Source organism: Lithobates pipiens, unplaced genomic scaffold, assembly GCF_037356315.1.
Source record: "Lithobates pipiens isolate NorthernLeopardFrog02 unplaced genomic scaffold, aLitPip1_a1.2 Scaffold_27, whole genome shotgun sequence".
Classification (NCBI taxonomy): domain Eukaryota; kingdom Metazoa; phylum Chordata; class Amphibia; order Anura; family Ranidae; genus Lithobates; species Lithobates pipiens.
The window spans coordinates 217,788,164-217,812,943 of record NW_027507788.1 but is presented as its reverse complement, the minus strand read 5'-3'; the positions used below and the strand labels follow the sequence as shown (position 1 = coordinate 217,812,943).

Genomic DNA, 24,780 nt, shown 5'->3' with positions numbered 1-24,780 from the left:
GGGTTAAAGAAGCAAATTGATACCGCCCTATAAAAAGCAACTTTAAAACAATGGGGACATTTAATGTTGCGCTTTTTACGAACATCCAAAAGACGGCAACGAGGCAAAGAATATCACAGAGCCATTCCCTCCAGCGAGTCCTCGGAACGCAGCGATCACCGGGCGTTCTCCGGGACCGGCTCCCAAGGCCTACACATTTACGAAGCCTCCCCTGCAACAATATGTCTTAGACAATTAGGCACAGCAATAGAACGGAGCTTTATGTATATTTCCCTTCTGGAGAGGTCACCAATTACATTTCCATTGAATGATGTCATCAGTTCCGCCAGGACTTCATCCAGTAATGGAATTTCAGCTCAATACTTGTGTATAGAATACGGAGGAACCAGCAAAGCAAGACAATTACTTCCAAGAGAAATCTCCGTGTTTTCATATTCTACAGTCTATTCCAAGAAGGAAAATTAAAAAAAAAAAAAAAAAAAAAAAAAAAAAACACATAAATATGCAATAAAATATTCTTCTATTAAAGGGGCAGTGGCACCTCTGTTGCTACAAAAAAAAAAAAAAAAAAAAAAAAAAAGGAAGAAGACTTTAACCACTTGCCTACCAGGCCAATTCTGACATCTCTCCTACATGTAAAAATAATCATTTTTTTTTTTGCTAGAGAATTACACAGAACCCCCAAAAAGGGAGTTTAACAAGACTTGAGGCCACTCATTAAAATTAGAAGAAAAGACCTTAAAGTGGAGGGCCACCCAAAAAAAATAAAAATAATAAAATAATGCATTACTAAAATAAAAAATAAATAAAAAAAAAGCCCGTTTCCCTTCGTTAGGATGGAGGCGCTGGCAGCCGATCCGATTGGATCAGCCTCGGGGGGCGGCCGACATCGCGGGATCATTGGACAGGTAAGTGTCCTTATTAAAGTGGAAGTAAACTCCCCTATCGTTTTCAGCCAAAGGAAGCTGCCATCTTTGCCTGTTTAATCTTCAACTGCTATGGTGCTGCACATGTGATTCGTTATGAAACCAGCCATTGGATGAGAGCACAGCCAATGTGCAGTTAGCATTCCCGGCATGCCTTTTCTTTAACTGTTTAAATCCATGGGTTTACTTCCACTTTAATAGTCAGCAGCTACAGTGTTTGTAGCTGCTGACTTAGAATAAAAAAAAATAAAAAAAAATAAAATGGATTGGCCAGAAAGCCCCTTTAAAGGTTCTTAACTGCAAGAGCAGCAAGGATGTGGAATTCCCTTCCACAGGCGGTGGTCTCAGCGGCGGGAAGCATCAATAGTTGGGCGGCACAGTGGTGTAGTGTTTAGCACTCTCGCCTAGCAGTAAAAAGGGTCGCCGATTTGTATACCAACCCCGAAACTACCTGCCTGGAGTTTTCATGTTCTCCCTGTGCCTGCGTGGGTTTCCTCCGGGTACTCCGGTTTCCTCCCACACTCCAAAGACATGCAGGTAGGTGAATTGGCTTCTGTCCAAAATTGGCCCCTAGTATATGAATGGGTACCTTGGATTGTGGGCTCCTTGAGGGTAGGGACTGATGTGAGTGTGCGATGTACAGGGATAGGGACAATTGTAGACACTCACTCAGGTTGGACTGGTGTTTTTATTCAACCTTACTATGCAACTAAAAGCACCTGAACGACCGCAACATACAGGGATATACAATGTAATATTGACATGTAATCACACACATGGGTTGAACTTGATGGACTTGTGTCTTTTTTCAACCTCACCTACTATGCAACTATTTTTTTTTTTTTTTAGCAGATACCCTAGAGAATAAAATTGCGGTCGTTGCAACTTTTTATCTTGCACTGTATTTGCACAGCATTTTTTTCAAACGTGTTTTTTTGGGAACAAAAACAAAAAAAAAAAAGAAAAAAGTTTCATGCATGAAAAAAAAAAAAAAAAAAAAAAACTTTAGACAGACTTACCGGTGATGGTATTTTTACGAGCCTTTCAGGACAGCATAGCTCCACCTCTAAGGCTGGGTTCACACTGCTGCGGCTACGAGAACCGGATGTGATTCGCACCGCACTGCAAATCACATCCGATCTCTGTGCGATGCGAGTTCAGCCATACAGATAGTATGGCTGAATTCGCATCGCACAGGACCCTTTTTTTGGTTCGCAGCAGAATCGGATCGCATGGGTGTTCACTGGAAGATATTAACTGACGATTAACTGACGATTACCGAGCCCAACGATTATAAACTATACATAATAACCTAGGGAGGGAAGTAGACCATCATACCATCATCGATAAGGTTAACTAAGGTTTTCTACAGTCGCCTTTCAGGACAGGACCTTGGAGATAACCAGGAACTTACTTCAGGGTGGGACCACTGCTTGTAAAAACCTTCCTGCCAAAGGACTGGTCTAAAGCTGACAGTAGAATCAACCTGTAGTGCCTTATGAAGGTTGAAAAACTGGACCACATGGCAGCCCCACATATCTGCTCTGGTGATGCCCACGAAGCCTCCACTGCCCGTGTAGAGGGAGGCAATATACCCTCCAGAGGATCTAACCCTAAGGACAGGTACGCTTCTTTAATAGCCTGTTTTAACCACCATCCAAGGGTACCTTTGGAAGCTTTATCCCCTCTGTGACTTCATTCCATTAGGACAAAAAGAGAAGAAGCTGACTTTGAGATTCTTTGTTAATTCCAAATACTTTAGGAGGCACCTTCATATTAGGCCAAATTTTCCTCTTAGTGGGACTTTAAAAGGCAGGAGTCTTAAAGAAAATGATATCAACATATCAATTTTATTAGAAAAGTAAAAAAACATGTGCAATAATAAAAATATATTTGGATGCGCAACTACAAGCTTCTGATATACAAGAAAACACAGCAATATATACAAACACAATAGGGATCGTAACACCACACTAGTAGATCCTAAGTAGTTAAATTGAAACCAAGAAAGCCCGATGCGTTTCGAGGTAATTAAAAAGAGTAAGACCTGTTCTTCAGGGGCTGATAGTGTAGTGTATATCCTCATCGTATATTGTTGTAGAGCAATATTCAAGAGGCATCCAATATCATAAAACTGGGAAAGAAATTGAGATTTTTGCCAGCAGGGATCAGATCCGTGTACCAATACGCGATGTCTGAGGTGTGTCTCAGATTCGGTCAGCAGGCAGTACACAAAGGGCGTGTCCCAACCACATATGTTCCACCCAGTATGAGAAACCCCAGATTTAATTCTCTGATCTGTTTATAGGCAATATGTGGGGGAGGGGGAACTGCGTTGGCTGTCCGCCCGACCCTTTGGAGACCCGTATATATTGCAGTGTTTTCTTGTATATCAGAAGCTTGTAGTTGCGCATCCATATATTATTTTTTATTGTTGCACGTTTTAACTTTTCTAATAAAATTGATATTTTGATATAATTTTCTTTAAGACTCCTGCCTTTTAAAGTCCCACTAATGCCACGTACACACGACCGGACTTTTCAACATCAAAGGTCCGACGGAACAATTCCGGCGGACCATTCGATCGTGTGTGGGCTGCAGCGGACTTGATTTGCAAAAATCCGACAGACTTTAGAAATGGAACATGTTTCAAATTTTTCCGCCGGACCAAGTTCCTACGGAGAAATCCGCTCGTGTGTATGCTAGTCCGATGGACAAAAACCGACGCGAGGGCAGCTATTGGCTACTGGCTATGAACTTCCTTATTCTAGTCCGCTCGTACGACATCACTTCCGAATCTGTCGGACTTTGGTGTGATTGTGTGTGGCCAAGTCCGTTCATTCGGAAAGTCCGTCAGAACTCCATCAGAACTCCGTCAGAAGTCTGTCGGACCTAGTCCCTCGAAAAATCAGGTCGTGTGTACGTGGCATAAGAGGAAAAATTGGCCTAATCTACAGTCTATTAGGGATGTGGGCAGGTGGTCTTTTTCCAGTCAGTTTTCGTCACTCCTAGTTTGTATAGGAGGCACCTTCTGACGTCCAGAAGTATGGAAGGCTTCTTCTCCCGGCCCAGAGGGCATGGGGCGGGAAGTAGGGAGCACGATCTCCTGTGTGCAGTGAAAAACCAAAAGACACCTTAGGTAGGAAGGCTGGATTTGTCCTCAGCACTATGCTGTCCGGGAGACATCTCATAAAGGGCTCCTTGATTGATAATGCCGGTATTTCACCGATTCTACGTGCAGACATCATTTCATCCAGGAGAATGGTTTTAAGGATCAGGAATCTTAAAAGATGTTTCTTCTAGCGGTTCGAAAGGTGAATTGGTAAATCCCTGAAAAACCAACGATAAATCCCACTTGGGAAAAAGTAATAAGAGGCCTAGGCCTAATTTTTGCCTTAGTCTTTAAAAAAATAAATAATTAAAAAAAATAATCAGACTATCAAGGATTCCCTTGACAGAGTTTTTTCCAAAAAAAACTGATAATGCAGATACCTGTGTCTTGAGAGTACTTGCTACTAAACCTTTCACCATTTCTTCCTGGAGAAATTCTAAAACTGAAATAGTGATAACGAAATTAAAGTTCATGCTGGGATTGTACCAGGTATTGTAACACTTCCAGACTTTGAAGTAAATAGCCCTGGTGACCTTCTTCCTACTTGCTAGAAGGGTGTTAAGTTTTTCTGATAGCCCCCTTTTCCTTCGAATTTGTTCCTCAGAAACCAGGCGGTTAGATTGAGGTACACAGGATCTGGCTGTAGAATCTGACCCTGACCCAGAAGGTCCTCCCTGATTGGTACTCTCCAGGGAGGTTTTTGCTGAGAGATTCAATAGGGTTGAGAACCAGGGTCTCTTTGGTCAATAGGGAGCAATTAGGATCAGATCTGTGGACTCTGTCCTGGGCTTTGTCAAAGCTCTTGATAATAGCTGAAACAGGGGGGAAAAGCGTAAGACAGGGGGAAGTCCCATTTATGAGCCAATATGTCCACTCCAAGCGTTTCATCCCATCTCTGGAGAGAGAAGAAGGCTAATGTTTTTGCATTTATTTGGTTTGCAAAGAGGTCCACCTGAGGAAGGCCCCAACTCCCGGTGATCATATCAAATAATTCTTGGTTTAACGACCATTCTGCCTCCCTTACTTCCCCTTGCTGAGAAGGTCTGCTAGGGAGTTTTCGATGCCTTTCAGATGGACTGCGGACAGCGAGGCCAAATTGTCCTCTCCCCAACTCAGTATTTGATGAGCTAGTTCTATCAGGGTCTTGCTCCTTGTGCCCCCCTGCTATGGTAAGTATAATACGCCATCACATTGTCCAACAACACCTGGATATGCTGCTCTTTTAGGGCAGGGATCCTCAAACTACGGCCCTCCAGCTGTTGCGAAACTACACAACCCATGAGGCATTGTAAAACTCTGCCATTCACAGTCTTGACTAGGCATGATGGGAATCGTAGTTCCTGAACAACAGGAGGGCCGTAGTTTGAAGACCCATGTTTTAGGGCCTGCTAGAAGGCCCTAAGAAGGCTTAGATGGATAGCCTTTAACTCCCTCCAATTTGAGGACTTTCTTTCCTCTGGCTTAGACCAAATTTCCTGGGTTGTCTGCTCTTGGAGGTGAGCTTGCATCTGTCATTACTCGCTGGGTTACTGGAAAAGTCCAGGGGAATCCTTTTGTGATGTTCCCATTTCTCCACCACCAAAGTGATCTTTTTGCCCTTGTTCCTATTTTGAATGTCTTTTCCAGAGGTTCCTGGTGTGTCCAATTCAGTAGAATGTCTGCCTGCAGACGTTGAGCATGTTGGCCGACTGCACTGAAGGGATTGCTGCGGTTAACAGACCTAAAACGGACATGGCTTCCCTTACTGAAACCTCCGTGTTGGTTTGAAGTGTTCTTAGAGCCAACTGAATTTTTTTTCTACCGTCTCCTGTGGAAGGAAGATTCTTTGTTCTATTGAATCCATTTCGTATCCCAGAAACCTCACTCGTTGAGATGGTATCAGATTTGATTTCTGGAGATTCAGAAGCCAACCTAGGCTGTTTAGATGTCCCTGGGTTACTTGCAGATTGACCACTACCTGATCTTTTGTTTCTGCGAACAAAAGCAGATCGTCCAGATAAGGCACTATGGAGATCCACTGCCATCACTTTCCTGAACACTCTGGGAGAGGAGGAAAGGCAGGAGGGCAGCGCCCTGAACTGAAGGTGCCAAATCTCTCCCCCACCCCCCACCCAAAATTGACTGCTGGTCACAGGAATATCTGCGACGTAGCTGAAATTGGCATATGGAAATAAGCATCCTTCGGGTCGATGGATGCCATGTAACAGTTGGGGGGTGTCTGAAAATTCTAGCCGATATCCTTGACTGATTCGATTCAGAACAGGCTTTTTGCTGCTTTTTCCCAACCTGGCAGGAAGGCCTGCAACCTCCCGCCTACTGGTAGATGACAGTCATTGTTTTTTTGAGGTTTGCTCACGGGGTCTAAAGAGGGAAAACCCCCTCCTCTGCCAACCCCCCTTTGAGGATTCCAGGGTCTTTTCTGGGTCTGATCTTTTTCTTTATGGGCTTGCTGAAAAGGATGAAAATTCTCTCTTTGCTGCACCACTTTCTTTTTCTGTGGAAAAGCTTTCTTCTTGTCCACCGTTCTATCGAGGATGGTCTCTAATTCTAGTCCAAACATCAGATCTCCTGTAAAAAGTGAATTCCGCACAACTTTACCTTTGAAGCGAAGTCCCCTGACTAGGTCTTAAGCCAAAGAGCCCTCCTGGCTGAATTAACTAGGGCTGAAGACCTGGTCGACATTCTGATGTATTCCGTCGAGGCGTCTGCCATGTATTTGACCGCTCTTAAAAAGGTAGGGAAGGACTCTAGCAAATATTTCCTAGAGGTGCCTGCTACCACATGGCCTTAAACTGTTCCAGCCAGCATTCCACGTTTCTGGCTACTACTGCAGCAGCCATAGCCGGCTTTAGGTTAGATGGTTAGATAAGGACGAGTCCCAGGCTTTCCTTAACAGTGAATCTGCTCTTTTGTCCATGGCGTCTAAGTACACCCATGTCCTCAAATGCTGGTCAATCTAGACTCTTGGGAGAAGGCAGCATCAATTTTTGGTCTTTTTGGCACCCGTGGCGGACGACCTCCAGAGGACCCCTTTTTTTTTTTTTTACGCAAGATTCATAAAAGTACATTTTGCATTTGAAAAACCGCTGTGCAAATACACTGCGACATAAAAAAAAAAAATTGCAAAGGTTGCCGTTTTAATCTTTAGAGTCTCTGGGAAATTTTTATATATATATATATATATATATATATATATATATATATATATATATACACACACATACACACACACATACACATACACATACACACCGTATTTATCGGTGTAGAACACGCACTTTTTTCCCCTTAAAATTAGGGGAAAATTGTGGGTGCGTTTTATACGCCGATCCTCCACCATCCTCCACCATTTTGGAGCCTCTGAGCAGCTTTCAGCCGGCTTCGGCCCTTCTTGGTGGCTTTTCGGCCACCTTCGGCCCTTCCCATCGGCCTTCGGCCCTTCTCGTCGGCTTTCAGCCACCTTCAGCCCTTCCCGTCGGCAGAAAACTGCTGAGAACAGCCAAGAGCGGCCGAAAGCCGCCGAGAAGGGCTGAAGGCCAACGAGAACGGCCGAGAACTACCGAGCACCGCCGAGATACACAGGACATCTTGGCGGTGCCATTTTTAAAAATTAAAAGCTGAGAATGACACTGACAAGTGGACACGGCTGCATTGATGGACAAGGCTGCAAATGACACTGACAGGGCTTCAGATGGACACTGCTAAGGCTGCATTGATAGGCATTTAAATGCAAGCTTTTTTTTTCTTAAACTTCCCTCTCAAACTTCGGGTGCGTGTTATACGCCGATATACACACACACACACATACATATATCTATATACACACACACACCAAAATTTACACTGTTATACAAGCTGTACACTCACTACTTTACATTGTAGACAAGTGTCATTTCTTCAGTGTTGTCACATGAAAAGATAGAAGAAAAGATTTACAAAAAATTTAAAATGTGAGGGGTGTACTCACTTTTGTGACATGCATACACACACACACACACACACACACACACATATATATATATATATTTATATATATTTTATTCCTTTTTTATTCATTGTATGTGTTGCAAGTAATTTTCTAGCCAAAAAAACCCCAGATTTTTACTAAACAAAAAGTGCCAGAAAACGTCTGGTCGTGGAGTAACTCAGACCCCCCCAGTTATTAAAGGAGAATTTAAAACTTTTTGACAAAACCGGCAACTATGAACAACTCCACCTCTAATACGAAAGATTGCAAAAACAAACAAACAAACAAACAAAAAAAAAAAGAAAAAAGAAAAAAAGAAGGACAAAACCAAAATGAAGCAGCTGAAGCCCCAAACAGCCGACAAAATACGGAAAACAAAAGCAGCCCGCAAATTGCTTCATAACGTGCATCTGTTTACGGCTAAACATTTCTGGTTAGAAATGTTTTATTTATCCAGAGCCGTTTTATTGAAACCAATAAAAGGTTGGAGATTTTCAACTAACTTCCATTCTAGTATGAAATCATAACAGCTGCCCCAACTAATTCCACGCGAGCATTGCCCGGAGAAACATTGCAACGGAATCCCAATAAGCAATTGCCATAAACACCCAGATGGCTAATTTTATCACAGGACACATCCTCTCCGTTTTCCAATTCTGTTTCTCGATTTTTTTTTTTTTTTTTACAGCACGGAAACAGCGGAGAGAGAGTCGGGGGGTGCTTGAAAAGGCACAGACAAAATGTCAAACCACTAAAACCGGCACCACGTTTTATTTTTTATTTTTTTTCTCCCTGTTGTCTTTGTCTTTGTTTTATTTTTACGCTTAGCAAAGATAACTGTTTGCTCAGATCTCAATTGGAGGGTTTTTTTTTTTTTTTCTTTTTTTTATAGATGGGTCATCTTTTGGAGAGGCCGTCTGGAGCGGTCACCAGCCAAAACCAAGGCAATTCCTTTTTGCCTTTTTTTTCCTTGTAACCACTGCAGCTCCAGGAAAGGTTTACCTCCCCCCCCCCCCCCTTCGTGACCAGGCCATTTTGCAATGTTGTACCCAAACTAAATTGATATCCTTTTTTTCCCACAAAAGTAGAGCTTTCTTTTGGTGGTATTTGATTTGCTCTTTTAAATCATTATTAAATAAAAACTAAAAAAGACAAAACGATTGTGAAAAACAATGATATTTTCTACTATGTACTTGGTTGTTTTTCTACTTTTACTTTTTCCTAGGGCTGCACCGATACCACATTGTTAAAGCGGGAGTCCACCGGGACTCCGCGTTTTTTTTTTTTTTTTTTTTAAAGCCAGCAGCTACAAAGACTGCAGCTGCTGACTTTTAAAATAGTGACACTTACCTGTCCAGCGCGCCCGCGATGTCGGCACCCGAAGCCGATCTCTAGATCGTCTCTCGGGTGCTGCCGCCGCCATCTTGGGTATGGGAATCAGGAAGTGGAGCCTTTCGGCTTCATTTCCCGGTTCCCTACTGCGCATGCGCGAGTCACGCTGTGCAATAAGGACGGTCCCCGCTGCCTCTGGGATCTGTGTGTTTCCCAGCAGGCAGCGGGGGACTTGCGGAAAGGGGCGGGCACTTGCGGAAAGGGGCGTAATCTACGCCCCTTTCCGCAGAGAGCTATCCCGGAAGTGGGTGCAGATACCTGTACTGTACAGGTATCTGCACCCCCCTCCCCCCCTGAAAGGTGCCAATTGTGGCGCCGGAGGGGGGGAGGGTTCCGATGAGCGGAAGGTCCACTTTAGGGTGGACCTCCGCTTTAAAGAGGAAGTAAAGGGGGGAAAAAAAAAACACACCCTGCAAGGCAAAGGCATAATGAGCTAGTATGCATAGCATATTAGCTCATTATGAATAACTTACCTGAGAACGAAGCCCCCGAAGCGGTCCTCCTTCTTCCTCTTCACCACTGCCATGGATCCGGGAGCGACTTCTGGGTCTCGTGGCTCCAGCGCTGTGATTTGCCGGAGCCGCAATAACGTCACTCCCGCGCATGTGCACGGGAGCCGCACTCGTGGCATATCGCCGCGATCTGCGGCCTGCCCACCGATGTCTACGGCGCATGCGCCGTAGACAGCAGTGGCCGTTTTCGGGTAAAAATTTCCTAAATCGTGTAGGTTTAGGAGATATTTCTTGGACCTACAGGTAAGCCTTAATCTAGGCTTACATGTAGGTCAAAGTGTGTTGTAAGGGTTTACAACCACTTTAAGTTTCAAGTACAGATACTTTTTTCCCCTCCCCCAAGTACCGATACTCTTTTTTTAATGTAATTTTTTTAATAATACTTCTTTTGGGCGGGGGGAGGTGTCAGTGTTTTTTTTATTTTACATTTTTAATTTTTTTTTATGATTTAACCTTTAAATATTTATTACAATTTTTATTTTTTTAATTGTTTAATCCCCCGACATCTCTCGTTAGGCAGGGAGAGGGACTGAGGACACAGATTCCCCAGTCCCTTTTTCTGCAGCCTCAGTTGCACTGAAGATGATTGGACAGGAGACAGAGGTTCCTGTTCATCATAAACACATTACTCTGCTCAGTTATTTATTAATTAATGGACAGTCACTGACTCTCTGCATTCAGAAAAGGAAGGAGCCGGTAAATTACATTTATCGGCTCCTTCCTCCACTCTCCATCCTGACAGATCTGGGACGAGGGGTGGACCGAAGGAGGACCCGGAGAGCCAGAGGATGACATAGGTGACAGTCGGAGGTGATCGGTGCAGCGGTGGGGGCAGTTACAGGCACCGATCTCTCTGTATAGCTTTCAATAAAGCAGCTGACAGCCATGGGAGGGAGAGGAGGAGTAGCAGCTGTCAGCCGCTTCATTGAAAGCTATACAGAGAGATTGGTGCCTGTACAGTGCCTTGCAAAAGTATACACCCCCCTTGGCATTTTTCATGTTTTGTTGTCTCACAACATGGAATTAACATGGATTGTTTGAGGATTTGCATCATTTAATTTGCAGAACACGCCCACAACTTTGAAGATTTTTTTTTTTTTTTTTTATCGTGAAGAAAACTACAAATATGTACATGGACTTTTTCTGTTATTTTGTCCTAACGATTCACCCCCCTAAAGTCAATACTTTGTAGCGCCGCCTTTTGCGGCTATCGCAGCTCCAAGTCGCTTTGGATAAGTCTCTACGAGTCTTGCCACATCTCACCACTGGGATTATTCCCATTCCTCCTTGCAAAACTGCTCCAGTTCCTTCAAGTTGGATGATTTGTGAACAGCAATCGTTAAGTCTGACCACAGATTTTCTATTGGATTGAGGTCTGGGCTTTGACTAGGCCAGTCCAGCACAGTTACATGTTTCCCCTTAAACCACTCAAGTGTTGCTTTAGCAGTGTGTTTGGGGTCATTGTCCTGCTGGAAGATGAACCTCCGTCCTACCCTCAAATCACACACAGAGTGCTACAGGTTTTGCTCAAGAGTATCCCTGTATTTAGCACCATCCATCTTTCCCTCAACTCTGACCAGTTTCCCAGTCCCGACTGATGAAAAACATCCCCACAGCATGATGCTGCCACCACCATGTTTCACGGTGGGGATGGTATTCTTTGGGTGATGTGATCTGTTGGGTTTGCACCAGACATAGCTTTTTTTTTGATGCCCAAAAAGTTCAATTCTAGTCTCACCAGACCAGGGCACCTTGCTCCATACCCCAGACCAGGGCACCTTGCTCCATACATCAGACCAGGGCACCTTGCTCCATACATCAGACCAGGGCACCTTGCTCCATACATCAGACCAGGGCACCTTGCTCCATACATCAGACCAGGGCACCTTGCTCCATACATCAGACCAGGGCACCTTGCTCCATACATCAGACCAGGGCACCTTGCTCCATACATCAGACCAGGGCACCTTCCTCCATACATCAGAGCAGATCACCTTCCTCCATACATCAGAGCAGATCACCTTCCTCCATACATCAGAGCAGATCACCTTCCTCCATACATCAGAGCAGATCACCTTCCTCCATACATCAGAGCAGATCACCTTCCTCCATACATCAGAGCAGATCACCTTCCTCCATACATCAGAGCAGATCACCTTCCTCCATACATCAGACCAGAGCACCTTCCTCCATACATCAGACCAGAGCACCTTCCTCCATACATCAGACCAGAGCACCTTCCTCCGTACATCAGACCAGAGCACCTTCCTCCGTACATCAGACCAGAGCACCTTCCTCCGTACATCAGACCAGAGCACCTTCCTCCGCACATCAGACCAGATCACCTTGCTCCGTACATCAGAGCAGAGCACCTTCCTCCGTACATCAGAGCAGAGCACCTTCCTCCGTACATCAGAGCAGAGCACCTTCCTCCATACATCAGACCAGATCACCTTCCTCCATACATCAGACCAGATCACCTTCCTCCATACATCAGAGCAGATCACCTTCCTCCATACATCAGAGCAGATCACCTTCCTCCATACATCAGACCAGAGCACCTTCCTCCATACATCAGAGCAGATCACCTTCCTTCATACATCAGAGCAGATCACCTTCCTCCGTACATCAGAGCAGAGCACCTTCCTCCGTACATCAGAGCAGAGCACCTTCCTCCATACATCAGACCAGATCACCTTCCTCCATACATCAGAGCAGATCACCTTCCTCCATACATCAGAGCAGATCACCTTCCTCCATACATCAGACCAGAGCACCTTCCTCCATACATTTTGAGAGTCTCCCACATGCCTTTTCCCAAACTCAAAATGTGCCATTTTGTTTTTTTCTGAAAGTAATGGCTTTCTTCTGGCCTCTCTGCCATAAAGACCAACTCTATGGAGCGTATGGCTTATTGTCATGCTATGTACATGTAGCACTGACCACCGAAGGAGCTGTTGGTTTTATTTGGGCTTACCGTTACCTCACCTATTTGCTTCTCCACCTTGGGGTTCCCGTGGTAGATGGCCCAAAGAATGTTGAAACTGACACCGAATCCTCTTTTGGGTTGTTTATTTAGAACAAAACAAAGTCTCTTAATGGAGGGTAGAGGGTTAGGAGTGAGTTCAGGCACTTAGATTGCAAGATGGAAGTCCAGAGAATAAAAAACTGTTTCACAACTGGATTCAACAACCCCCGGATAGAGGGGCCAGGAGCGCCGGCGTGGGACCCGAGAAGAGGAGGATCTGGGCTGCTCTGTGCAAAACCATTACACAGCAGGTACATTTTTACAAAAAAAAAAAAAAAAAAACAAATAAAAAAAAAAGCGGCTAATAATCACTTTATTAAAACTGATAAGATTAGTAGACGCTCAAAAGACATGTTGAGAGTTTTATTTTATTTTTTGTCCTTGGTTAACAGTTCATCAGATTTTGGCATGCTGAGGACTGGTAATAATAATGTTGTTGTTGGCAACGCGGCTTCTTTAGAAGAAACCGGTGTTCACTGAAGGCCTATAATAAGAAGGGAAAACGCCGAGCGTGAACGACATTTCTGGAGACAAAAGAATAAGCGGGAACAATCCGTCCCTGTGTGAGGCTTTGTGTCAGCTGCTATCGGGAAAACATGAAGCCACGAGCGGCAGAACATCCAGGAATTTTATTGCAGGAGGGATGAGGCCGAGCCAGAGTGATAATCCATGAGAAATCTGTGCAAAGAGATGTCCCGGCAAACCTACGACTCACACAGTATGAAGGGGTTCCACCATCGGAGAAATGTCTCCTCTTCTAATGTTTGATAAAGATTTGATTTGATTTCATATTTCATTCTGTGCTATCCTTTAGCCGTCACCGATGGATGTCATACATCAGCAGCCATTAGCAGGCGAGATATCAGGGGGTCTAAGGAACGGCGGTCAGACGAGACATTAGGGGTCTAAGGAACGGAGGTCAGAGGAGACATCAGGGATGCAAGGAACGGAGGTCAGATGAGACATCAGGGGTCATCGGAACGGAGGTCAGACGAGACATCAGGGGGGTCTAAGGAACGGCGGGCAGACGAGACATCAGGGGGTCTAAGGAACGGAGGTCAGACGAGACATCAGGGGGTCTAAGGAACGGAGGTCAGACGAGACATCAGGGGGTCTAAGGAACGGAGGTCAGACGAGACATCAGGGGGTCTAAGGAACGGAGGTCAGACGAGACATCAGGGGGGTCTAAGGAACGGAGGTCAGACGAGACATCAGGGGGGTCTAAGGAACGGCGGTCAGACGAGACATCAGGGGGTCTAAGGAATGGCGGGCAGACGAGACATCAGGGGGGTCTAAGGAACGGCGGGCAGACGAGACATCAGGGGGGTCTAAGGAACGGCGGGCAGACGAGACATCAGGGGGGTCTAAGGAACGGCGGGCAGACGAGACATCAGGGGGGTCTAAGGAACGGCGGGCAGACGAGACATCAGGGGGGTCTAAGGAACGGCGGGCAGACGAGACATCAGGGGGGTCTAAGGAACGGCGGGCAGACGAGACATCAGGGGGGTCTAAGGAACGGCGGGCAGACGAGACATCAGGGGGGTCTAAGGAACGGCGGGCAGACGAGACATCAGGGGGGTCTAAGGAACAGCGGGCAGACGAGACATCAGGGGGGTCTAAGGAACAGCGGGCAGACGAGACATCAGGGGGGTCTAAGGAACAGCGGGCAGACGAGACATCAGGGGGGTCTAAGGAACAGCGGGCAGACGAGAAATCAGGGGGTCTAAGGAACGGCGGTCAGACGAGACATCAGGGGGTCTAAGGAACGGCGGTCAGACGAGACATCAGGGGGTCTAAGGAACGGCGGTCAGACAAGACATTAGGGGTCTAAGGAATGGAGGGCAGACGAGACATCAGGGGGTCTGAGGAACGGAGGTCAGACGAGACATCAGGGGGTCTAAGGAACGGCGGGCAGACGAGACATTAGGGGTCTAAGGAACGGCGGTCAGACGAGACATTAGGGGGTCTAAGGAACGGCGGTCAGACGAGACATTAGGGGTCTAAGGAACGGAGGTCAGACGAGACATCAGGGGATCTAAGGAATGGAGGGCAGACGAGACATCAGGGGGTCTAAGGAACGGAGGGCAGACGAGACATCAGGGGGACTAAGGAACGGAGGGCAGACGAGACACCGGGGGGATATGGCAACTGGGGGATATGACATCTAGGGGATAGGATTTCAATCTACAAATACTGTTTATGCCGTTCCGAAGGGAGTTTAACAAGACACATGGCCAAGAAGAAAAGAGGTTTAACCTTAAACTGTGTAGAGGGTTCTCTACTGTAAGAGCGGTAAGGATGTGGAATTCCCTTCCACAGGCAGTGGTCTTAGCGGGGGCCTCGATAGTTTCAAAAAACTATTAGGTAAGCACCTGAACGACCGCAACATACAGGGATATGCAATGTAATACTGACATATAATCACACACATAGGTTGGACTTGCTGGACTTGTGTCCTTTCGTGTCTTGTGTCTCCAACCTCTTTTTCTTTGTAACTATGTAATCAAGGGTCTAAGGAACGGCGGTCAGATGAGACATCAGGCGTCTAAGGAAAGGAGGTCAGACGAGACATCAGGGATGCAAGGAACGGAGGTCAGAGGAGACATCAGGGATGCAAGGAACGGAGGTCAGATGAGACATCAGGGGTCATCGGAACGGAGGTCAGACGAGACATCAAGGGTCTAAGGAACGGAGGTCAGACGAGACATCAGGGTTCTAAGGAACGGAGGTCAGACGAGACATCAAGGGTCTAAGGAACGGAGGTCAGACGAGACATCAAGGGTCTAAGGAACGGAGGTCAGACGCGACACACTGCTGCCTTACACAGACTCATCATTGGATCTCACCTGCTTATCCAGCCATGTGTTCGAGCTCCATGCTCCCTCCCACAGTCTAATCAGCGCTGTCATTGGATACATTGGGGCTACGTAGATTTACAGTTCAACCTCATGCTTTTACCATCCACCCATGTGCATGAACTCGTCTCTCAAGGGAGCCGAGTACTTTCATTCAGAACTAATCAGCTACAACAAGCAGGCCAAGTGAGAGGAGCGCCACGTTGGTAACAATGCAATAATCCTGCACATGTCGCTGGCTGAGGGCCCCATACACAGGGTTCAGGGCCCCCCCACTTTAGCTCTATTTATTTTTATTTATTCTGTGCACATGGATTCTGTCCTGTGGATGTTTTAAAATTCCCAAAACCACGTCTAAAGATGAGCATTAGATAACAAAAACCATACCAGCTTTTATAGAGGTCAACGAGGGGTTAAAGCCAACCTTTTTTTTTTGTGTTTTTTTTTTTTTTTTTTTGCGTCTTTTCGTTTCACCATCTCCTCCGGCGCTTTAGACTTTTCCCTCGTTCCTCGTAATAAAAGCGGAATGTATCGCTGGCATGACACGGATGACTATAGATTTCAATTTACACTTTATGGCTGGCGTAGAGGCTTTTATTGTTAATGAAATTAAAAACCGTGATCGACTTCAAAAATGTTCATGGCTGGCGGTACAGTGGAGGGGCGTTTAATGGGACGATGCCAACCAATTATTTATAGAAAAAGCGGCGTCTTTGTAAACTATTTGCTTATTGGAACTCTTTGTTTTAAAGCAGAACTTTGGGGGGGGGGGGGGGAAACGTGGGGAATGTCAAGTGAAAAAGAAGAGGAGAAACAAAACGTTCCCAAAGGTTTTGGGCCTAAAGATCGTGTTGCCGACCAACCATTACACACAATGCAATACCAATCAGCAGTGAAGCCTCCCTCCATTCAAAGTGAGCAGATTTACTGAACTGCTAATTCGGACCTGTATAGATGGAAGCAATGCTTGAAGAAGTGTATGGAGATGTTCAGTTGTGGATTCACAAACGAAAAGGTAATATATTCTTATACACTCACCGGCCACTTTATTAGTTAAATTTCTTGGCAACGCAAATTGCTAATCAGCCAATCACACGACAGAAACTCAATGCATTTAGGCATCTAGATGTGGTGAAGACGATTTGCTGAAGTTCAAACCGAGCATCAGAATGGGGATTGAAGTGACTTTGAAAGTGGCATGGTGATTGGTGGCAGACAGGCCGGTCTGAGTATTTCTGGGATACACACACACACACACACACACACACACACACACACACACACACACCTCGGGATTACAGAAAATGTTAGAAAAAAAGAGAAAATATCCAGTGAGCGTCAGTTGTGTGGAGGAAAATGCCTCGATGTCAGAAGAGAATGGGCAGACTGGTTCCAGATGATAAAAAGGCAACAATAAATCAAACTAGAAAAGCTACAATCTCTGGGGAAATTGTGTGAAGTGTTCTTGCCTCCAACTACTGGAGTGGGTGGAGTAACTGGTGGGGGGGGTCATAATGTTTCGGCTGATCACGTGGTGGCCATAAGGTTTCGGCTGATCACGTGGTGGCCATAAGGTTTCGGCTGATCACGTGGTGGCCATAAGGTTTCGGCTGATCACGTGGTGGCCATAAGGTTTCGGCTGATCACGTGGTGGCCATAAGGTTTCGGCTGATCACGTGGTGGCCATAAGGTTTCGGCTGATCACGTGGTGGCCATAAGGTTTCGGCTGATCACGTGGTGGCCATAAGGTTTCGGCTGATCACGTGGTGGCCATAAGGTTTCGGCTGATCACGTGGTGGCCATAAGGTTTTGGCTGATCACGTGGTGGCCATAATGTTTTGGCTGATCATGTGGTGGCCATAATGTTTTGGCTGATCATGTGGTGGCCATAATGTTTTGGCTGATCATGTGGTGGCCATAATGTTTTGGCTGATCATGGAGTTATCAGCTTTTGTCACCTCCCACTCTAGTTTTGAACATTTCGCCATTCATTCCTATGGGACAAATTCTGCCACAAAAACGATGGTATTTCGTGAACCATTCGGTGAAACGCTCCACAATGTAATAGCGCACCAATCGGGAACAATCCGCACGTCTCGGTATATTACTGTCTGTCTATGTAGTGTAAAAGCTGTGGGAGGAGTTAGGGTGGTAAATTTGGCAATAATAATAATATATATGTGAGATAACAGTAAGTGGTCTTGCTATGCAAGAACACTTAGTAACCACTCGTTACACTCAAGGTATGCAGAATACTATCTCTGAACGCACAGCACATCTAACCTTAAAGTAGATGGGCTACAGCAGCAGAAGACCACACCGGGCGCCACTCCTGTCAGATAAGAACAGGAAACTGAGGCCACAATTGGCACAGGATCACCAAAGTTGGACATCAGAAGATTAGAAAAGCGTTACCCGGTCTGATGGGTCTGGATTTCAGCTTTGACATTCAGATGGTCGGGTCAGAATTTGGCACATGGATCAAACCCATTAATAAAAATATCCCCTATTTTGTAGACGCTATAACTTTTGCGCAAACCAATCAAAAAACGCTTATTGCATTGTTTTTTTTTTACCAAAAATATGTAGAAGAATACGTATCGGCTTAAACTGAGGAAAAAACAAACGTTTTTTAGATGTTTTTTGGGGGATATTTATTATAGCAAAAACTAAAAGATATTGCTTTTGTTTTTCAAAATTGGCGCGCTTTTTTGAATAAAAAAAAAAAAACGGCAGAGGTGATCAAATACCACCAAAAGAAAGCTCTATTTGTGGGAAAAAAAGGACGTCAATTTTGTTTGGGAGCCACGTCGCACGACCGCGCAATTGTCAGTTAAAGCGACCCAGTGCTGTATCGCAAAAAAAACGCTCTGGCCAGCCAAATGGTCCGGGGCTGAAGTGGTTAAAGGAACAGTTTGGGGTTTAAAAACAGAAAAAAAAAAACAAAAAAAAAAAAAACACATCCATACTTGTCTCTATGCTGTAGTATCAGTAGCTCTAAGGCTGAGAACTGAGCAATCACGTGACCACTGAGCACTCAGTTCTCTGTCTGCTACAAGTATGGATGTGTTTTTTTTTTTTTCTGTTTTTAAACCCCAAACTGTTCCTTTAACCACTTCAGCCCCGGACCATTTGGCTGGCCAGAGCGTTTTTTTGCGATACAGCACTGGGTCGCTTTAACTGACAATTGCGCGGTCGTGCGACCCAGTGCTGTATCGCAAAAAAACGCTCTGGCCAGCCAAATGGTCCGGGGCTGAAGTGGTTAAAGGAACAGTTTGGGGTTTAAAAACAGAAAAAAAAAAGAAAAAAAAAAACACATCCATACTTGTCTCTATGCTGTAGTATCAGTAGCTCTAAGGCTGAGAACTGAGCAATCACGTGACCACTGAGCACTCAGTTCTCTGTCTGCTAAGAGCAGAGAGCAGTGACTGTCAGTCTCCGCTCTGCTCCTCCAGAACTCACTTAAGAACCCCGGCCAAGGAAGGGGACGGGCACAGTTGGGTACAACTCTAAGCCAGAGGCGGGACCAGCTGTCAATCAGGCAGCTGGCTAGACCCTGACAATATTGTCGGGATCCTTACAGACCCTGGAGAAGCTCTGCCAAATCAGCCGATAGCAGGAGAGCAAAATTAAGTGAACCCCTGTGACTTAAAAGATGTACGGGCAAACAAAAAAAAAAAAAGCGCTTAGGCCACACTTCTCTTTTAAAATGATTGTGAAGGCAGAAGGTGTAATCTACGCATTAAAGAAAAAACCTTCCGTGTGCAACAAGCCCCCCCCCCCCCCCTCACCGCCCCATCTCTATCCAGCAATGCTGCACGAGAGACTCCGCTGCCTGGGACTCTCCCTCCTCATTGGCCAAGACAGCAGTGTAGCGCTATTGGCTCCCTCTGCTGTCAGTCAGTAAGCCAATGAGGAGAGAGAGAGGGGGCGGGGCTGGGCTGCAGCTCCATGTCTGAATGGACACAGGGAGCTGCGGCTTGGGTGCCCCCCATAGCAAACTGCTTGATGTGGGGGCACTAAACAGGAAGGAGGGTCCAGGAGAATAGAAGGACCCAAGAAGAGGAGGATCTGGGCTGCTATGTGCAAAACCATCTGCAACAGAGAAGGTATGTAGAATTTTTTTTATTATTATTTTATTAAAAACAACAACGGCACAAGTTTTTAGTATCACTTTAAAGGTTTTTCACCACCCTGAAACCCCCTTCTATTAGAGCAAATGCTTAGTGGTTCTAAAGCCTTAGGGTTTTTCACCTTCATGCAGGGAGCCTAGGTCCTTCTCCTTCACTAGGCAGAAAACAACAAAAACGGAGCTGCAGGAAGCAGGCTGAGGGGGTAACTACCAGAGGGAACCGTGAAGTTCTGTTTTTCACATGTATTACATGTTCTGCCTAGTCCTCTCCTGAAGGTGGCATGATAACCCTACGGTCAAGATTACTGGAGCTGTGTCCGTCAATGAACGAAAGAGAAATAAAAAAAACCTTCTGTGCTGCAGCTTCCCCCCCCCCCCTTTCTTACTGGAGCCCGATCCGATCCAGTGATGTGCATGAGTGCAGCGGCTCCAGCTGCTGTCTCTCTCATTGCAAAGATTGATAGCAGCAGGAACCATTGGCTCCCGCTGCCGTCAATCAAATCCAGTGATACAGGAGTGGGACCGAGTCCCACTGTCTGTGTTAATAGTTGCAGCAGTGGGACCCTGGCGCGAGCCTGCCCCCAGGGAAAGTGGCTCTCCTTGGGGGGGGGGGCACCTGATGAAGAGGAGGGGCTAGGAGCGTTTGTGGGGCACACCCACAAGAAGAGGATCGGGGCTGCTCTGTGCAAAACGGGCAGCACAGTGGTGTAGTGGGTCGCACTCTCACCTAGCAGCAATAGGGTCGCTGGTTCAAATCCCGACCACGACACTCCCTGCCTGGAGTGTGCATGTTTCTCCCTGTGCCTGCGTGGGTTTCCTCCGGGTACTCTGGGTTTCTCCCACACTCCAAAGACATGCTGCTAGGTTAACCACCTGACATCCGCGCTATGGCCGAATGACAGCCACATCGCGGATGTGAATTCCTGGGAGGCCACCATATGACGGCCTCCCCTGTGCACGCACGGAGCGCGCTGTGATCACCGAGTCTCGGGTGATCACCGATCTGAGTAAGGGGCCGCCCCCTTACCATGTGATCAGCTGTCAGGCAATGATAGCTGATCACCTGATGTAAACAAAAGCTCGGTGAACGATTTTTTTTTCCTCCTCAAGCTGACAGCGGAGTAGAAAAATAAGGCCATCACTGGCTTATCTTAAAGGGACATCGGTCCCTGAGAGGAAGAGGCAATTATGCCTAATTTATGCCGACCAACAGTGCCCCCTATCGATGCCCACAAGTGGTGGCAATCATTGCCACCTAGAAGTGCTGCCTATCAGTGTAATCGATCAGTGCCCATCACTGCCAACCATCAGTGCCACCTAGAAGTGCTGCCTATTCGTGTAATCGTTCAGTGCCCATCACTGCCAACCTTTCGCCCATCAGTGCCACCTCATCAGCATACAACAGACAAAGATTACCCATTATAAAATGAAATAAATTGGTCTTTTTAATAAAAAAAAAATATATATATTATTAATATATATATATATATATATATATATAAATAAAACCGCTCAATTGTCAAAGTGTGACAGCGCTGAAAATTGGTCTGGATAGGAGGGGGGTTTAAATGCCCAGTAAGTGGTTAATCAGATCCTGTATATAAAAATTGGCCCTAGTATCTCTGTATATGTGTTTGTAAGTGCGTCGGGACCCTACGGGGTAAGACTGTGCTATATCAAGATGAAACAACTCAACACGGTTGCGCAGAGCAAGTAAGTATAACAAGTTTGCAAAGCCGAGTGTTGACAACCCCTTTAAGTCACACACAGCCAAGTAGCTAACCTTTTTAAAAAAGGAGGCCAGCAATAGCAGCAATCTCGTACTTCTCTCATGGAGAGTCACTTTATAAGGCTCAAACAACAAAAACAAATCTTTACTTGGAGAAAACATATATACATGACTGAGGGGGCTTCAGTCCCCCCCATGTTGTCTCTTATTTAACAAGACAGAGAAAGTGGTTGGGCCCTGCAATGTGTTTCTAAGACAGAAGGATGCGGAGAACAAAAATGGCGTCGGTCTGTCAGACCTTAAAAAATAACTAAAAAGAAGAAAAAGATAAAAAGAAAAAGAAGAAAAAAAAGAAAATTAAAAATAAAAAAAATAAAAAGTGAAGGAAATTACACTTTAGCGAAGGCGCTCGTTAGCAGAATCATCCCTCACATACGTACCCTCACCCTGTACTTTGACAACACAACAGATACAAAACTCTAATTAATGACTACTTACAAAAGCATCTCATTGTTGAAGAGGAGAGGATCTTAATTAGGACCTCTGACGAGCCGGCGGCACCGGGCTCCACGAGCGCAGGGGGGGTGCATAATTAGCTGAAGGTATCACAGATCAGACGCTCGCTGAATTATACCCGTACTACGCTGTGATTTGTGACGCCGCCATAAAGCAGGTAGCCCACATACCTGCGCTGGGAGAGGGTTTTCGAGACCAGGGCGAACAGATGGCTGCGCCGATGAAGACGGCGGCTCGGTAGAACGGTCGGGTTCGAAGCCTGGTTATTGCAGCATATTTTCCATATGAAAACAGTGTGGTGACAGATACGACGGACAATAAAAAATATTTAGCAGGGGAAGCCATGAGCGGAGCCGTAAAAAGGCGGTACGCGCCGTCGTAAATTAAAGCGACAGTAATAGTAAAAATGTGGCTTGTGAAAACATATGTGGGGTTATTTATGAAAGCCCTGCAACTCCAGAGAAAAAAAAAAAAAAAAATAGTAGTGTCGTCTTCCTCGTGCGTCTTACGGAGGGAATTTCAATGCGTCTGCGGCACCTTTTCATGATCATGGTTACTTGCCGGGTTCCACGTATTTTTCGCTCTCCGGATTCAAGCAGAGCGAAGAAAGGTCAACATTCATAAGAATGGATGACCTATCCTGTAGTATTTTTTTAACTGCTTGCCAACAGGGCCCTTTTACCCCCTTCCGGCCCAGGCCAATTTTCAGCGCTCTCTTTCACTGCGCGGTCATACAACACTGTATGACATTTTTATATTTATTTTTTTCCCACGCAAAATAGAGCTTTCTTTTACTGGCATTTGATCACCACTGGGGATTTTTTTTTTTTGCTAAACAAAATATATATTTTAATAATAAATATTATATAAAATAATATATATATTTTATGATTTTTGAAGTTTGTTACAAAATTTTGCAAACGGGTAATTTTCCACCTTCACCGATGGGCACTGATAGATGGCAATGGTGGGCACTGATGAGTGCTGATAGGTGGCACTGACTGGCAGCACTGGTGGGACCGATGTCCCTCTAACAGAAGCCGGTTATCGGCTTTCTTCTTCTCTCCTCATGCTGGCAGCGCGAAGAAAGAAAAGGCGATAACCGGCTTGCGTTTTACATCCTGTGATCAGCTGTCATTGACTGAAAACTGATCACCGATTGTGCTGTGATCGGCCCTTTACCCCGATCTGTGATCAGCTGAGTCCAAAGGACTGCTCGCCCACACCCTGAAGCCCCCCTCTATTAGGAGCAAAACTGTAAGGACTTCAGAAGAAGCCGAGAGGCAGCGGGGATCAGCGATTTTGGACGTTACAAGTTAGGACAAGATCCTACTTTGATCCGACTTCAATGAATGATATTCAATGGGCTGAAGTAAGACCAAAGTCGGAACCAAAGTAGTGCAGGAACCTTTTTCAAAGTCGGACCAGTTAAGACGGCTCCCATAGGGAAACACTGATTTCCACCTATCACGCGACATGAGCTCCCAAAGTCGGAGCGTTTGTCGTACAAGTGTGAACTCGGCCTTAGGGTGATCTTCAGGCCAGTCATGTGACTCACGGCCGCTTTACAGCTCCGATACATGGATACAGCAGGAGAGGCTGAGAGCTACCTCCGAAGTCAGCTGGGGAGGTCACATGGCCGCTCAGCCCCTCCTACAGAAGCCCTGTCTCCAAGATGTAAAGCGGCCAAGAGTCACGTGACCGGCCTGAAAAATCACCCTAAGGCTGGGTTCAAACTTGTACGACAAACGCTCCCCACTTTGGGAGCTCATGTCGCATGACATGTGGAAATCAATGTTTCCCTATGGGAGCGGTCTTAACTGGTCCGACTTTGAAAAAGGTTCCTGCACTACTTTGGTTCCGACTTTGGTCTTACTTCACTTTACATGCCTCGTCTATACAAACATACAGTGTGCTATGCCTGCCTATAATAGAGGGGCTGGCAGTGACCATTGTACATTTTTTATTTTTAATAATAGCGGTAGGGCCATCGACAGAGACATGGCACCGAGGACAGCTGCGTATGATGGAGGGACGAAAACTGACCATGGTGGTCAGGGCTCAGCAGCCCTGATCTTCCAAGAAATAAAGTTCTGGACAGCCGCACTCTGGAAAAACGATTTAGCCTTTTATTGAAAAATCAGGATCACAAAAATACAGACCACAGCAAAGCGATGCAAAGAAGCTGACGCATCGCTTTACTGTGGTCCTGTATTTTTGTGATCCTGATTTTTCAATAAAAGGCTAAATCGTTTTTCCAGAGTGCGGCTGTCCAGAACTTTTTCCTCTTTGCTGCTATATGCATTGCCAGCACCTGGGGCTCCTGAAAACTGGGGAGGAGAGGTTTCAGCTTCGGCCGATAATAAATAATAATAATAATTTTATAATATCATACAATCCCATATACTCAATTCTATACCCTGATCCTTCCTGATCCCCCCAAGAGGCAATCGGATTTACTTTACCTATAAATGTCAGTACCCAGTTATATTCTGTACACTTAGGAAATAATCCAGGCCTTTCTAAAAGCAATCTACTGAGCTGGCCAGAACCACCTCTGGAGGGAGTCTATTCCACATTTTCACGGCTCTTACTGTGAAGAAACCTTTCC

General features: G+C 45.7%; 1 protein-coding gene across 1 annotated transcript in view; it reads right to left on the bottom strand.

Moving 5' to 3' along the window:
• The window catches only part of DNAJC11 (DnaJ heat shock protein family (Hsp40) member C11), a 242,072-nt gene that overhangs the window by 119,018 nt on the left and 98,274 nt on the right, over positions 1–24,780 (bottom strand).